Here is a 14810-nt window from a genome sequence, read left to right on the forward strand (position 1 = left end):
TGTGAGTACAGCTATATGCTGAGTCCTGTGGGTCTTCCTAGCCAATCACTAAACATGGGATGTTTTGAGGATCCCTGACACAAATAGTAAGATACTTTCACAGTAAACTGATAGCTACCGCTAACAGAATGGCCGTGATAATTTGCATAAGATTGGCAAACTTGGAGATGTTTTACCTGCCACTAACAAGTACAAAAGTAAGTTCCAAACACCTGACCTTGAATTATATAATGTACATTTTTTGTACCCACCAGGCACTCTAGCAGGAAAAGAATCAGGAGACCCTGCTCCAGCACCACCTTATTCTTAATCTTCTTCAAATTCTAAATGCTCTTCCTCACCAGGGGCTAAAATTCTCCTATATAAAAAAGGACAGAAAAATTAGTGAGCTACTCCACTTAATACACCAGCTAACCCTCAAAGCCATTAACTTCCCAGATAAGATGCTGATTATTAGGTTAATGTTGATATAAATGTCAATGTCAATCATTTCATTGCTACCAATGGTATCAGTCATATCACCAATATCAAATTTGATAGGGAAAAAAATCCAGAAATATTTAAAAAAACACGCATAAAATAGATAATAAAATCAGAAGACAAAATATGGATGCTTATTTATTTACCTTAATGGGACAGGCTGAACATCAAATGGAAATTCTTTATTATATGTGAGAATATTCTTTAGGACTAGAATAAAGACATAGACAAACATTAGTCTTATATCTTATATCTTAGTCCTACATGTTATGTAAGTCTTATATATTAGTTAGTCTTATATGTTATATCTTAAATTGATACTTTTAATCGTATTTTATAGTGTATTAACCACACATTAATATATGTATTTTAAATTCCGAGCTTCACTATCATTTCAAGACTATGTAATTGACTACTGAGTGTCTTAGCAAAATAAAAATGTCCGTAGTGGACTGCAGGTACCAGTATTTTCAGAGTACTGTAAGATCTTCAAGGAAAGTCTCAGAGCCCTCATAGAAAATGAACCATAAAATAGTTCTCCAATGTACAAGATCCTAGGTGATATGGGGTGAAAGAGAATACCTCTTCTCCTGAAGTATTTTAATTAAAAGATTGATACTGAAGATGACTAATTAAAGAGAAATAGATAATCACATCTTATTCTTTATCCTAAGTAGATTTCCCTCAATACTTATCACACTGGTAAGGTTTGTAGCAGCAAGGTTATAATTCTAATATTTCTTTTATGATGAAATTTATTATATATGTGTACACACATATATACCTGCATATATATATATATATATGTGTGTGTGTGTGTGTGTGTGTGTGTGTGTGTGTGTATTTACACATGTGTACACACACATACACACACACACACACACACACACACACAGCAGACTCTCTCCTCAGGGAAGTCATCAAACAACATAATGCTATCACCTCTTGTGTCCTGGTTGATTACTTTCTGGCATGTAAGCCTACAGACAGATGTTATACAATTCTATCTGTATCTGGAAAAGTATTTTATGAAATTTATTGTTTCATTTCCCAATTTATGGGTTCCTAGTGACAACCTGTAATTATTTCAAGGTGAATATTTAGCATTATTAATTTGGCAACCCATGATTTTTACTCTAATTACTCAGACTTTAATTTTGGAGTCTTGCAGATTTGAGTTAAAAGGAGTATGGCATATTGGATTCCTAAATAAGGAAATTCAAAAAGAACAGGTTGTAATTACATAACTTATTCCAATAGGAGTCAATCATCCAGTGAGAAAGAAGTTGGAAACTTGTACCTAGATTCTCATTACTCATTCTTAATTCTCTCTCCCTTTAGCTCTTCCTCATCCTTTATCTCTTTCTTCTTCTCAACAAATGCATACCGAGTACTCACAATGTTCCAATCACTGCTTTAGGTGTTAAAGATACACAGTAATCAAGAACTCATATTTGGACCTTAGACTTTACTAAGGAAAAGTAGACAATAAATATGCCAATAAATAAACTAGATAATGTAAGATGTGATTAGTGGTATGAAGGATACAAACAGGATGCTGTGTAAAAGCAGAGAGAACTTGGTAGAGTAGCTAAGGTAGACAGGGTGCCTTTCGAAACTAAACTGTAAGAAGACATTTGAGCCAAGACCTGAGATGAGAGGAATCATCCACAAGTGGCTCTAGCATAAGGGCTTCCCAGGTATTAGAGAACAGGCTGGAGCAACAACAAAGGTTCCAAGTAGGAAACAGTTTGCCTTATTCAAGGCATAGAAAGGACTGTGAGAACTTAAGTCTGACAAGCAAAGGGGAAGCAGCAGGAGATCAAAGTAGAAGGTTTAAATCAAAACTTAGCCCTACAATTACAACAATAACTTGAACATTTACATAAATACTCTAATCTCCCCAGTTCTAAAATGAGAATGCTACTTCCTTTACAGGCTATTGAGAGAATTACAGCCTAAATAAATGTATACAAAATGGCAAGGGAAAATCTAAAATGGACATTCACTCTCTCCATGACCTTTTTGATCTAGTTGACTAGAATCCTAATATTTCTTATCTTACTAAGAAGTACTGTTTATTTTTTAATACAAGAACATCTTTTCTATACTTCTGCATGATCATTGTTAGTAAACAATTAAATCAACTCAATATTAATAAGTAATATTAATAAATATAGATCACTTACACAACAATGGAATAGATACCCAAGAATGGGGAGCAGGTAACAAAAAGATCATGTCTCACTCATATCAGAAACAAAAACACAGAAATGATCATATTGTAATAAGAGTTTAATAAAATGGGCAAAAAATCAACGATTAAAAATGTATATAACAATAATTTTTAAAAGTTGATCCTGTTATGGTGGCATGTGTCTGTAATCCTAGGTACCAAAAGCCTGAGTCAGGAGGACTAGAAGTTCATCTGCCTAAACAACATAGGGAGATCCTGTCTCAAAATAAAAATAAAACAATAAAAGAGCTGGGGTTGTAGTTCAGTGGTAGAGTGCTTGCCTTGCACATGTGGCACTGGGTTCGATCCTTAGCACTACATGAAATGAATAAATAAAATAAAGGTATTGTGTCCATCTACAACTAAAAAAGTTTTAAAAAATAAAAAGGACTGGAAATATAGCTCAGTGGTAGAGCACCCCTGGGTTCAATCCCCAGTACATCAAAAACAAACAAAAAAGTTGAAAAATATCTTGGTTATTAAGAATATCTTGGCTGAGTGTGGTAGTGCACACCTGTAATCCCAGAGGCTTAGGAGGATTAAGAATTCAAAGCCAGCCTCAGCAAAAGTGAGGCATAAGCAACTCAGTGAGACCCTGTCTCTAAATAAAATACAAAATAGGGCTGGGGATGTGGCTCAGTGGTTATCTTGCATTTGTATTGTAACAGAATAATTAAATAGTATTTTCCTTTCTTTAGTATCAAAGCTCTGAAGAGGAAGTATTTGCTTTAGAATAATAGCTTTGTTATATAATTTTTACAAGTTAAAGTATTATCAAACATTTAATTTATGTGAATAGCTTTAGAACTAAAAAAACAAATTATGTTTTACTTTCTATAACTGTAATATAGGTTTACATTTTCAACAACTATGGAATAACAGCTTCTATTGTTCTTTTAAAATAGCTTAAACTTTACATAGAGTTTTCTTTCTACCAATACTAGCAATGATGTCTTAGGAGGATCTGAAGAGGAGCTTGAATTTTACAAAAGATATTATCATAAGTATGAAGCATGTCATGGGTTGGAGATTCGTGGGCTGATTTGGTAGGACTTACACACTTTGGATCACTACATGGCAGACATCTGATGCTACTCCACCATGAAAAATTCAGCACTCCCAGCCTTTCTCTTGGAGCACGGACCTACCAACCTCCTGAAGCTAACCCTCAAAAGATGACACACAGGCAAATATCAAAATGCATTCTGCTTTTGTGACTGACGTGTTTCATTTTTGTGGTAGGAAAAATGGGCAGCTGCCTCAATTTTGAAAGGTTATTTTTTAAATTATAGGAGAAGATTCCTTCAAAACATTCAAATCTATTTAACTCAACACAATCTTGCCAAGTTCATACTACACTTAAAGCATTCAATGGGCTCTGGGGTGGGGGAAGAGTCCATTCATAATCTCTTTGAGGACTGAAACAAATACAAGTGAAAAATAACACATGTGAGAGTCTGACAATGGATAGTTAAAATGATCCTATACAGGAGAGGAGGCAGAGTTTAATTATGTCTCTATAGAGACAGCAGAGAAAGCTTTCAGAGAGAGGTGGGATTCTGTGAAGCCTTGAAGAGTGGCTTAATAGAAGGGAATTTTGCAGGGTGGTAGTGGGGAGATATGCTTGAGTAAGCAGCAGTACATTACTGCAATTAACATAAGAAAAAATGGCTCAGACTTTCACAATCATAGTTTTAGTATTTTCAGACAGAATTTAAAAGATTTCAAAATGTTGAAGTAAAGAATACATCAGCCCAATAAACCAGCCAAGAGCTAGGGATGTAGCTCAGTGGCAGAGCATTTGCCTTATATGGGCAATGCCCTGGGTTTGATCCCCAGCACCACACACACGCACAAAATTAAATTTTAAAAAACCTTTTTTTTTAAAAAGAAAGGAAACCAGCTAAGTTCAACATATTAAAAGTTAGAATTCACTATTTTTCCTTAGAAGAGGCTTAATTTTTTAAAAAACAAGCTTGAATAAGTATACTTAATCTGAAATATTACTAAATACCAATTTGTAGAAAATATTTAATTCCAACTCAATAATTAACTCACAACAAGTGCCCTGCTTGGATAAATTCCAAATTACAGAGTCTACCCTACTGAAATACTCATTTATGTTTTTTTCAGAAGCAACAGCAAATTAAAATCATCTAAAAGGATAACTATCAAGAAGGGAAAAGTACAAATGAAAAACATTATAAAAAATATAATAAAGTGAATCTCCAAAATACTCTTTCCATTTCTACTCCAAATCTTTTTTAAAAAGCCGAAAAAGTAATAGATTTTAACCTGATCTTCGACTAATACATGGGTCAATAATTTCTTAGGAATTTGAACTGGAGAGCTGTACTTAGGAATGATGTAGTACAGCACCACTACAGGTATTAATAACAGCATAGTGAAAGAACCGGTCCAGGTGACCCTAAAACTCATTCCTGGGATTTACAAGCTAATGTCGGTGTTGTCCTTAGCAAAATGAAACTGAGAGGATTCGAGTGCTTAGCATATAGATGCTATTCTAAAAAAAAATAAAAAAAAGGGCAATTAATGAAAGATCTTGTGAGGCAATAGAAGTACTTGAGCATGCTCAGAGGAAGAGATAATAAATATATGAAATAAACATCCACAGTCTTTACAGCCACTCTGTGTATCTATAAGATTCTTAAATTTTGTTTGGAAACAAACAACTAATAGGAAATAGTGACTGAATAAGAAGCCAAAATCCTAATTATTTTTATCATAAAAAACTGAGGGCTGGTGACGTAGTTTACTGGTAAAGCACTTGTCTAACATGCCCAAAGCCCTTGGTTTAATCCCCAGCATCATCTCTCTCTCTCTCTCTCTCTCTCTCTCTCTCTCTCTCTCTCTCTCTCTCACACACACACACACACACATACACACACACCCACACACAAACATAATTTTCAGTAGAACCACTGTATAAACAACTGTTGCAACATTTTATTTAAAGCCATCAATGTGTTTTTCTCAAAATAATCTTATATGTAGCCAGTCATAAACGATCATATATCATATGAGCCATTTAAATAAAATGTCTTCAATAGGACAATTTATAGACAGAAATCAAACTAATGGTTTCCTAGGGCTGGGAATTGGAAGGGATTTTAGGGTTTCTTCTTGTGGTGATGAAAATGTCCTAAAATTGATTGCGGTGATGTCTGCATAACTCTTCCAATTTACTAAAAAATTGAATATGATATGTTAAATTGGTGAACTGTGCTTTATATAAATTATATCTCAATCATATACAAAGTATTTATTAATGCTTTTGAAAAAGTTTTAGGTACAAAAACCCCAAAAAATTGTGAGAAATATTACATTGATTAGTATCCTTATATACATTGGATATAGGCATAAGAACTATTTCTGAATATAAGTGTGTCTCTTATAACATCTCCAACTCTTATGATCTATGGCTGGAGATGTAGCTCAGTGGTAAAACGCTTGCCTAGCATGTGTGAGGTCATGGGTTTGATCCCCAGAACCACAAAGAAAAAAAAAACTTTATGATCTGGATTACATAAAGTAACCAAAACTATTAAAATGACAGAGTTCATCAGAATTCTTCCCATATTCAGAAGGATGGTGTCCTGAAGAAATGAAATATGATCATCTAAAACTGTGGAAAAGCCACCAGAATCACAACAAATCTGTTACGCATTCCTTTGTTGTTGTCTGTTGTTGTTAACTTCTCTTTTCCAACCCAAACAACAGAAAATCAGATGCCCTTCAGTATACTCTGAGAATCCTTTTTCTACCCTGGATTTGCAATACAATCACATTTCAGCTATCTCAATAATATATGTCTTTGTTAGAATTGCTATGAATGAATTAGATATTGGCAGTTTGTGGAATTTATAGGAACTTTCTATTTAGTTCTTTTTTGGCAGGGGATACTGGGAGTGAACTCAGGGGCACTTGACCACTGAGCCACATCCCCAGCCCTATTTCATATTTTATTTAGAGACAGGGTCTCACTAAGTTGCTTATTGCCTTGCTTTGCTAGGGCTGGCTTTGAATTTGATATCCTTCTGCCTCAGCCTCCTGAGTGGCTAGGATTACAGGCATGTGCCACTGTGCAAGGCCCTCTTTAGTTCTTAAATTAATTTCTTACCTCTTACTCAAAGCATGTTTACATTAAAAGGATTGCACTAGTGTGAACTGAGATAGACTGACAAATGTTCTGAGATTTAGACCCTGCTCAGTTACTGGGGATTTAAATGAAACAGGGCAAACAAATCATTTCATTTCTTTCCTTAATAGAGAATGTGACCACAAGTCTGAGACTCCTTTCTGTTTGAAAATGCTTTGATTTTATGATTCCCTACTTAAAAATCTTACTTAGTCAGATAAATAAAATCTACTATTCCCTAGTCACATAAATGCGCTGAGATGTGCAATCTTATCTCAATAAAAAAAGAGTACAGGAGCTGGGTTATAGTTCTGTTGGTAGAGCACTTGCCTTGCATGTGTGAGGCACTGGATTCGATCCTCAACACCACATAAAAACAAATAAATAAAATAAAGGTATTGTATCTGTCTACAACTAAAAAAAAAATTTTAAAGGCTACATTAACTTACATTCATTCAGTTATTCACACTGTGCCTTTGCCCATGCTGCAAGATAAAATCCAAATGGTAATTAAAAATGCAAATATTGTAGGAATTTTAAAAGCACCAAAAAGTAAGAGAAATAAATCCAATCACTTTCTGTGCTAAACAATCTTAATATTCACAACAGATAAAACTCTTTCTAAAGGAATATCACTAAAAAATATAAAACAAAACTTACTTGGTTCTAGCTTCTTCAGGTCCTCCAGTTTAAATTCTTCCTGGGACTGTGTGGACTAAATTTAAAATATGCATATTATATCTTTTCATTACAAAGATTTCACTACACCCTATGTCTTTTAAGTGGCAAGAATCAAATATTAAAATAAATATATTTCTTGCTTTAAAGGTAGAAAATGAAAAGTTCCAAACTTATTTTTGGAATATTCAAGCTAATAGAAACAGAAAAAATTAAAATCATATCTTTTATTTCTACAGTGTACAAAGTATGAACTAAATCATTTAAGTGTGAGTTCAACTGATCAATTCCAATTGTTATAAAACCCTTCTGAGATAATATTGCTTTGGGCATGAATGTCTAATATCTTATCAGAACAATTTAGAATAATTCATTAAAAAAATCCATTTACCTGTAAAGCTGCGCTTCGCAATTCCAAGCATGTTGCAATTTTGCCTATGGTTTTCTGTAGGGAAAAAAAATGCTATACATCCCAAGTTAATTTTAACTGTCAGTTACTAAAATCAAGAATTTTTATTTATAAGAGATCTATAGGGACTGGGATTTTAGCACAGTGGTTGAACACTTGCCTCACATGTGTGAGGCACTGGGCTCGATCCTCAGTACTACATTAAAAAATAAAATAAAACAAAGATATAGTGTCCATCTACAATTTAAAAAATTTACAAAAGAGATCTATACTTCTTTAAATAAATTATTATTCCTTTTCTAGCACCTTGCAGATTTTAGAGAAGAGAATCTGAAGACAAAGGGCTGAGAAGTGGGAGAGAGATGAGTATATATTCTCCTCTAAACTAATATGCCATAACCAATTCTAAATCAAGTTTGGTTTGGTGATAGGTCTAGATATGATTTAAAGGGCAACAAAGATAGCCATTATGGAAAGCAGTGTGGAGGTTCCTCAAAAGATTAAAAATTGAACTACGATATGATCCAACAATTCCACTCCAGGATATATGGCCAAAGGAAAGGAAATCAGTAAGCTGCAGAGACACCTGCACTCCCATACTCATAGCAGCACTATTCCTATTAGCCAAGAAATGGAAACCTAAGAGTCCATCAACTGATAAGTGGATAAAAAAAATGTTATATATACACAATGGAATACTATTCAGTCATAAAAATAAAGAAATCCTATCCTTTGCAACAACATGATGGAACAAGATCATTATATTAATGAAGTAAGCGAGGCACAGAGACAAGACCCAAAAAAATCTTATTCACGGTGAGATTCTTTCTAAAAAAACAAACAAAAAACCCCTTGGCTGTTGTGATACAGGTATGCAATGTATACAATGCAGCCTCCCACCCATTCCCCTGGCCTCCCACCACCCACCCCCTCCTACAATCTCCCTCTGTCCAGAGGCTATCAATTCTTCTCACTCCATATCTATTGATTTTTCTCTCTCTTCCTCTCTCCTGGTTTCTCTTTCCATCATCGATTCATGCACCAAACCCTTCCTACAGATTGCTCCACACCAATTTCCCCTCCCTGGAATCCACAGCAAGTCATCTCAACCCCCTCAAAAATAAGAAGAACAGAAACACATACAGCCCCTCCCTAGGCCACGAGAGTACTCCACAGCCAACACTCTCCCTACACAAGGCCCCTTCTCTCCCTTCCTTCCTGCAAGACCCACAGGTGCACTTGGAAGGCAGGCACACCTTCAAAAGGGACATGCAGGCCTGTTTCAGTAAACCAGGCTCAGTGAAGGGAGGTGACTCTCCTAGAACACCCAGTAAACACTGCAGTAAACCAGGCTCAGTGAAGGGAGGTGACTCTCCTAGAACACCCAGCCGGCAGGTAGCGAAGGCAGGAAGACAGCCCTGCTAGCCTGGTTCCTCACCTGTTCTGTCAGGTGGCCCTTCCACGGGCTCTTGACTTGCTTGGGAACATAGGAGGATTTGGGGTTTGTTTGCTTCTGACTGAATGATTATGTTTTTCTCAACACTGGCTTCATAGCCAGTGCTTAATAAACGCCTGTTGAGTGAATAACTGAATAAGTGCTCGGGCTGATGTTAAAATGAGGTTTTGGCAAACATGGCCCCAGTGTGTGTGTTTGGGGGTGGTGGTGGGGGAGCAGAGGCAGCCTGTGTGATGCACTTGAAGGACACAGGAAGTGCTGGAGCTTGCAAGCAGACAGGTGATGGTATTGTCCCAGCATCTCCTGCTTGACCTGCCGGCCTGCAGCACCTCAGTGTCTGTCTGTCTGTCCGTCTCATCAGAGGTCTCTGGTTTCCCTTGATCTCCAGGCTGTGGGTTGCCTTTCCCCAGCCTCCACAGTGGGGAGGATAGTCAGAGATGCAGCAGAGCAGGCAGGACAAAGCTCAGGAGGAGATGGAGAGAGGAGAGTCCACAAGTCTAAGGTGGGAGTGGGAATAGGTGCACAGATGGGGCTGTCTGGGAGCTGGGTGGCCCCGCAGTCCCACTCACCTTTGAGACCCTGGCCCATACCCAGGGCCAGCCCGTCCTTGGTCCATTGCACAATCCCAGAGTAGTTGAGGAGCACACAGGGGAGCACCGCCCGCTGTCCGGCGACCACAGTCTGGTCAGCTGGCTCCTGGCTGAAGCGGGTCTGGGTCCCTGGGAAGCCAAAGTGGGCATTGTATTAGGAAACAGGGGTCTTCAACCAAGAGGCCACCCCTCTCGGGCTCCCACACCCACCCACCCCAAGAAAAGGCAGGCAGGAGACAGCCTCAGGCCGGGGAGGGAGACCTTCTTTCCCTTGTCCTATTTCAGCACCAACCCGATCCTTCCAAGATGTCACGAGCTTGCCCTCTACTCTGCTCTCCCTCAGTGGCCCACGGGAGTGAGTTTCAGGAGCGGGTTTCAGAGGTGCTTAGCAATCACAGCAGTGGTGCAGTATTATGTAAAGGCTTTAGAGATGGGTCTGGCCCAACCCTCTCATTTTGCAGAGGCAGACATGGAGGTCCAGGGAAAAGAGGATCTGATCACAGGCACCCAGTGAGTTCACAGTAGGGCTGGGGTCACTGTCCTGCAGGTCCTGGGCTGTTCCTCTCTAAGACCCCACCCACTGCCCCTCCACACACCCAAGTTCATGCAGGACACATTGATAATGAAAGCCCCTGGAGACGCTGCAGTCCACCCCTCCAACCCCACCAGGTCCCTGGGACTAGGCCCATCCACACACACGAATACACCACCATGACTCTTCTTATACACGTGGCGTGAGCCAACATGTGGGCAACAGTGCCAGGCAGCAAGTGCAGAAGGGTAGATTCCACAGGGCAGGCAGGTCCTCCTGCCATGCGTGGGCACAGAAGCTCCCCGGGTGTGGACTAGATCCACAAGAAAGTGGACACTGTCCCTGATCCATGTATTTACCGCTTGGCCAAGTACAGGGGCACGAGGGTGGACACACCGACACACACCTGCACACGCTCAGCTTCTGCACCACGAGAGCCGAGAGGCCATGTGACTGTGTTCCCCTCTCCCTCCGGCTGCAGGAGCTACACATGGCTGCCTGGCTGGCATCTCGGCCGGGAGCATTTGATTAGAGAACTGCAGAGTAATTGCCTTTAATTGTGGAGCCTAAATGGAGCAGGGAATTGGATTGTGGGTTTCTTCTCCCCCACTGCTCCCACCCACCCGCTAGCTCCATCGCTGGGCTCACTCCATCGCTGGTCGGCCCCACAGCCCTGGGCACCTTGCAGAGCTGGAGGAGCTGGGCTGGGGGGAAATGAGACGACAGGAGGGGACGGAGAGGCTAGAGGACAGCAGAGGGAGAGGTCTTGGGCTTCTCTGCCATACTCCTAATCGGTCACACCAAGGTGACCAAATCAGCTTTCCCCAGAACGCAGGGGCTCCTCCCTCTTCTGTCCCTGCTAGCTCCTCAAGTCTTTGCAGAGTCCCAAATCCCAGAATCCAATCCTTTCTAAACCCATCTTCCCCCAGTTTTTTCTGACCTATCTACCATTGCTTCGGTTTGTAGAGGAATGGAACTCACCCTCTCTCCATTTCAGCACCTCTCTCTAAGCCACTGCTGACACCTCTAGTTTTCCTGTTTGTTTGTTTCCAGTGCTGGGAATGCACTTAGGGCCTTGAGTGTGCAAGGCAAGAGCTCTGCACTCAACTGTAACCCCAGTCCCACAATCCATCTGATCCCCTCCATTTATTTTTGCTGGGTTGAACCCCGGGCCTAGCCCATGCAGTCTCTCTTCTTTTTTCTCCTCCAGCCCCATTTTCTCCCATCTTCCCAAATCCGCTCCACATTTTCCACTTCCAGGAAGCCTCCTAAACTCATCCTTGGGCTCCGTGGCCATCCCAGCTAGTCCCAGGCCCAGCCCTGTTGGTACAGCACTGCCCCCAGGGCTTCCCGTCTCATGCTATCAGGGCTTATGCCCATGGTCTTGTGTGTCAGGAGACCCAGGGGAACAGGTGTTGGGGGGTCTCATCTGTTCTTCAGGAATGGAAACCTCTCTCCCAAGGCCAGGGGCCATGCTCTGTCTGAGAAACTGATGTGACTCCATTTTTGAGAAACCAGCCTCTACCCCAGAGCAAAGCCTGTCCAAGGAAGGGGGCGTGACCCTTGTCCTTGAAAAAACCCACAGAGCACTCCAAGGCACATACCCACCCCACTGAGTTGTTTATCTACAAATAACAGGAGAGATCTGCTGCACCAGGTGTCCCTGACTGAGTCAGGCTAGGTGGGGACCCATAGCAATCCCCTAGCAGCCACCAGTCAGCATGAGACAGGGAAATAGCTGGGATGCCAGATGAACCTCCCAGTAGTTTATGGTGGTAGATAACATGTTGGGAAACCATGTAGTTCAGCACGTACACCCCTCGTGGCCTAAACCAATCAGTTCAAAGGAATCCCCCTCTTGTACTAACCTATCACCCCTACTTAACTTGTTCCCACCACTGAATGTGCTAATCAATGTTTAGAGTTGTTGTTTGATTTTCCCACGGTATGGAATGATTTGCTGTGTGACGTAGTGACGCATAGAGTATCCCCCCCAAAAACCTATAAAATCTCACTGAACAAAGGACCAGGACTCACTCCCTGGGACTGCTGTGTCTGGAATGGTTGTGAGTCCAGGCTGGAGCTTGCAATAAAGACCCTTGTGTGATTGCATCGGATTCGGCTCCTGGAGGTCAATTGGGGTCCCACGAATCTGGCATAACATATCCTCCCTCTGAGTCCCTGGACATTGGACATCCATCCAGATTAGTGGCTGAGAAGCAGATTGGTGGCCATAGGACAATATAATCTCATGCAGCCTTTTCATTCTTGGTTAAGTGCGCCAGTTCGGGGGCCCTTTGGGTCGGCCGTGGACCAGGAAATGAGAAACAGGGTCCTTCTCCCACATGTGTGAGCTGCTCCTCACCTCTGCGTCCTGACTTCTCCTTAAGAAGGAAGGTTCCTTCACATTTTGAGGGATGAGGGTGGCAGGTGCTGAGTTCCTGGGGGAAGGGTGGGTCAGGTGAGCAGCCAGCATTATTAATTCAGGCATTGCCCTCACTATTATTCAAATTTATTCATATCCCTGAGCATTTCTCTAGAGCAGCTACACACTGCAAACTCTCCACACTCACGTTTCTCCTTCCCATGGCCCCTGGAGCCCCCGCAAAGGGCTTAAGAGTGGAGTAGCCAGTAAGCCCTGGCTCAGAGATGGAATTGACATCCCTAGTTTTTTTGCATGGTGTGTGGTCACTCTGATCTCTTGTTGAAATCTGCAGAGGACAGTGAGCAGCTGGATCCTTGTCCACTTGGAGTGAGGTGGCAGTTGACCCTGCGACAGGACAGAGGTGGGAAGTGCACAAGTGAGGAGTCCAGTGTCCTTGGGCACAACACTCCCTCATCCGGGCCTCCATTTGCTCACCTGCACGATGACAGGTCTGAGCGAGACTGCAACTGTCCCTTTCTGCTCAAATCCTAGGAGCCAAGTGTAGAAAAGAGAATGTGGTTTACAATGTGCCTCTGGGGCTTCCTAACCTGGTGACCTTGGCCAAGTGACTGACCTGCTAAGCTTCATTTCCTCCTTAGTAAGTTCGGGAAAGATGAGGCCTACTCCAAGATATGGGATAGCTGTCACACCCATACAGTCCCCTGCCTGTACCCTCTGAAGAATACCTACTGTCAATAATGACCCTGAGCAGTTAGACAACTGGAGGGGCCACAGGAAACCTGAGCAGGCACAGGATGAAGAAGGTGGTGATTATCTGTCTTTCTGGGGATTTGGAAGTAAATCTCACCCTTGGGTTAGGCCTGACGAGACAATGGAGTCTGGAAAGAAGGGACTCAGCAGAGATTCCAAAGAAGATGGAGATGAAGTGGTTCCAGAATCTAAGTCCATGGAAAGGTTACCTAGATCTGAGCCTGCACGTCACAAGCAGGGTTTCTGGTCCCCAAACAGCCCCTGTACTCCAGATAGTAAGTGAGATGAAGTCCAAATGCCCCAGGTGGTACCCATGCTGGCTCATGATTAGGGGAAAGCCCCAAGAATGACTTCACCATGTCCTGTTCTCTCTACCTCACACACTTCACATCAGGCATTTGTCATCCCCTAACCCCCACCCCCTGGGAGGCACCCAGAAACGGGGGCAAACAAACAGGAGGAGACAGCCCCCTCTCTGCAGTGGGAGGAAGAACAGTGCTCAGGCAGGACTAGGAAAGTCTTGGGGGTGAAAGAGCAGAAGGGAACATCTGGAAAGTGAACAGGGGGTGCCCGTATCAGACAGGTAGGAAGGGTAGAGGGGCCTGGCTACCTCAGGGGGCACTCGCTACTGTATGTCCTTGAGTGTGAAGGTGTCATGGACCCGGAACCGTGGCTTAGCACATGGCATATGCACACGTCCAGACACATTCCCAACATCCTGAGCACCTTGCCTTGTGCCATCTGTTCCAGAGCAGGGTCTTTCCTGGACCCAGATTCAATTTTTGCTCCCAATCTGTGCCTGTATGCACTCCAGGAAATAAAACCAGCACCCAACAGCAATGCAGGGAAACTGTGGGCTATAGGGCGAAGCGTCAGTGGGGCAGAAGGTAGGTGGGGGGACCACAGAAGGTCTGACTGCAGACAGAGGGGAAACAGACCATCCTCCTGTTAAACAGCATCAAATCGAGGGCCTCACCTGGGGGCCTTCCTGCTTCTGCGCATGTTTATAAGTGAATTCCAGCCTGCTCTGATGTCCTCCCCTCCTGTCTTCAGGAAACATCACAGAACTCTTAAGTAGCCAATGCGAAGGCAGGAGGAGAAAAATGGAGCTGTCCACACACCCCGGCAGGAGAG

At 41.9% G+C, this 14810-nt stretch overlaps 1 long non-coding RNA gene across 1 annotated transcript; it reads right to left on the bottom strand.

The window, feature by feature from the left end:
- Positions 1-309: 309 nt before the first annotated feature.
- LOC143389450 (uncharacterized) lies at positions 310-8000 on the bottom strand. The gene is made up of 4 exons (XR_013090142.1): positions 7945-8000; positions 7536-7590; positions 627-690; positions 310-358 (listed from the first exon to the last, which is right to left on the bottom strand). It is a non-coding gene; the product is annotated as an uncharacterized LOC143389450 (long non-coding RNA).
- Positions 8001-14810: the final 6810 nt, after the last annotated feature.

This window comes from Callospermophilus lateralis, unplaced genomic scaffold (genome assembly GCF_048772815.1).
Source record: "Callospermophilus lateralis isolate mCalLat2 unplaced genomic scaffold, mCalLat2.hap1 Scaffold_63, whole genome shotgun sequence".
Lineage (NCBI taxonomy): Eukaryota > Metazoa > Chordata > Mammalia > Rodentia > Sciuridae > Callospermophilus > Callospermophilus lateralis.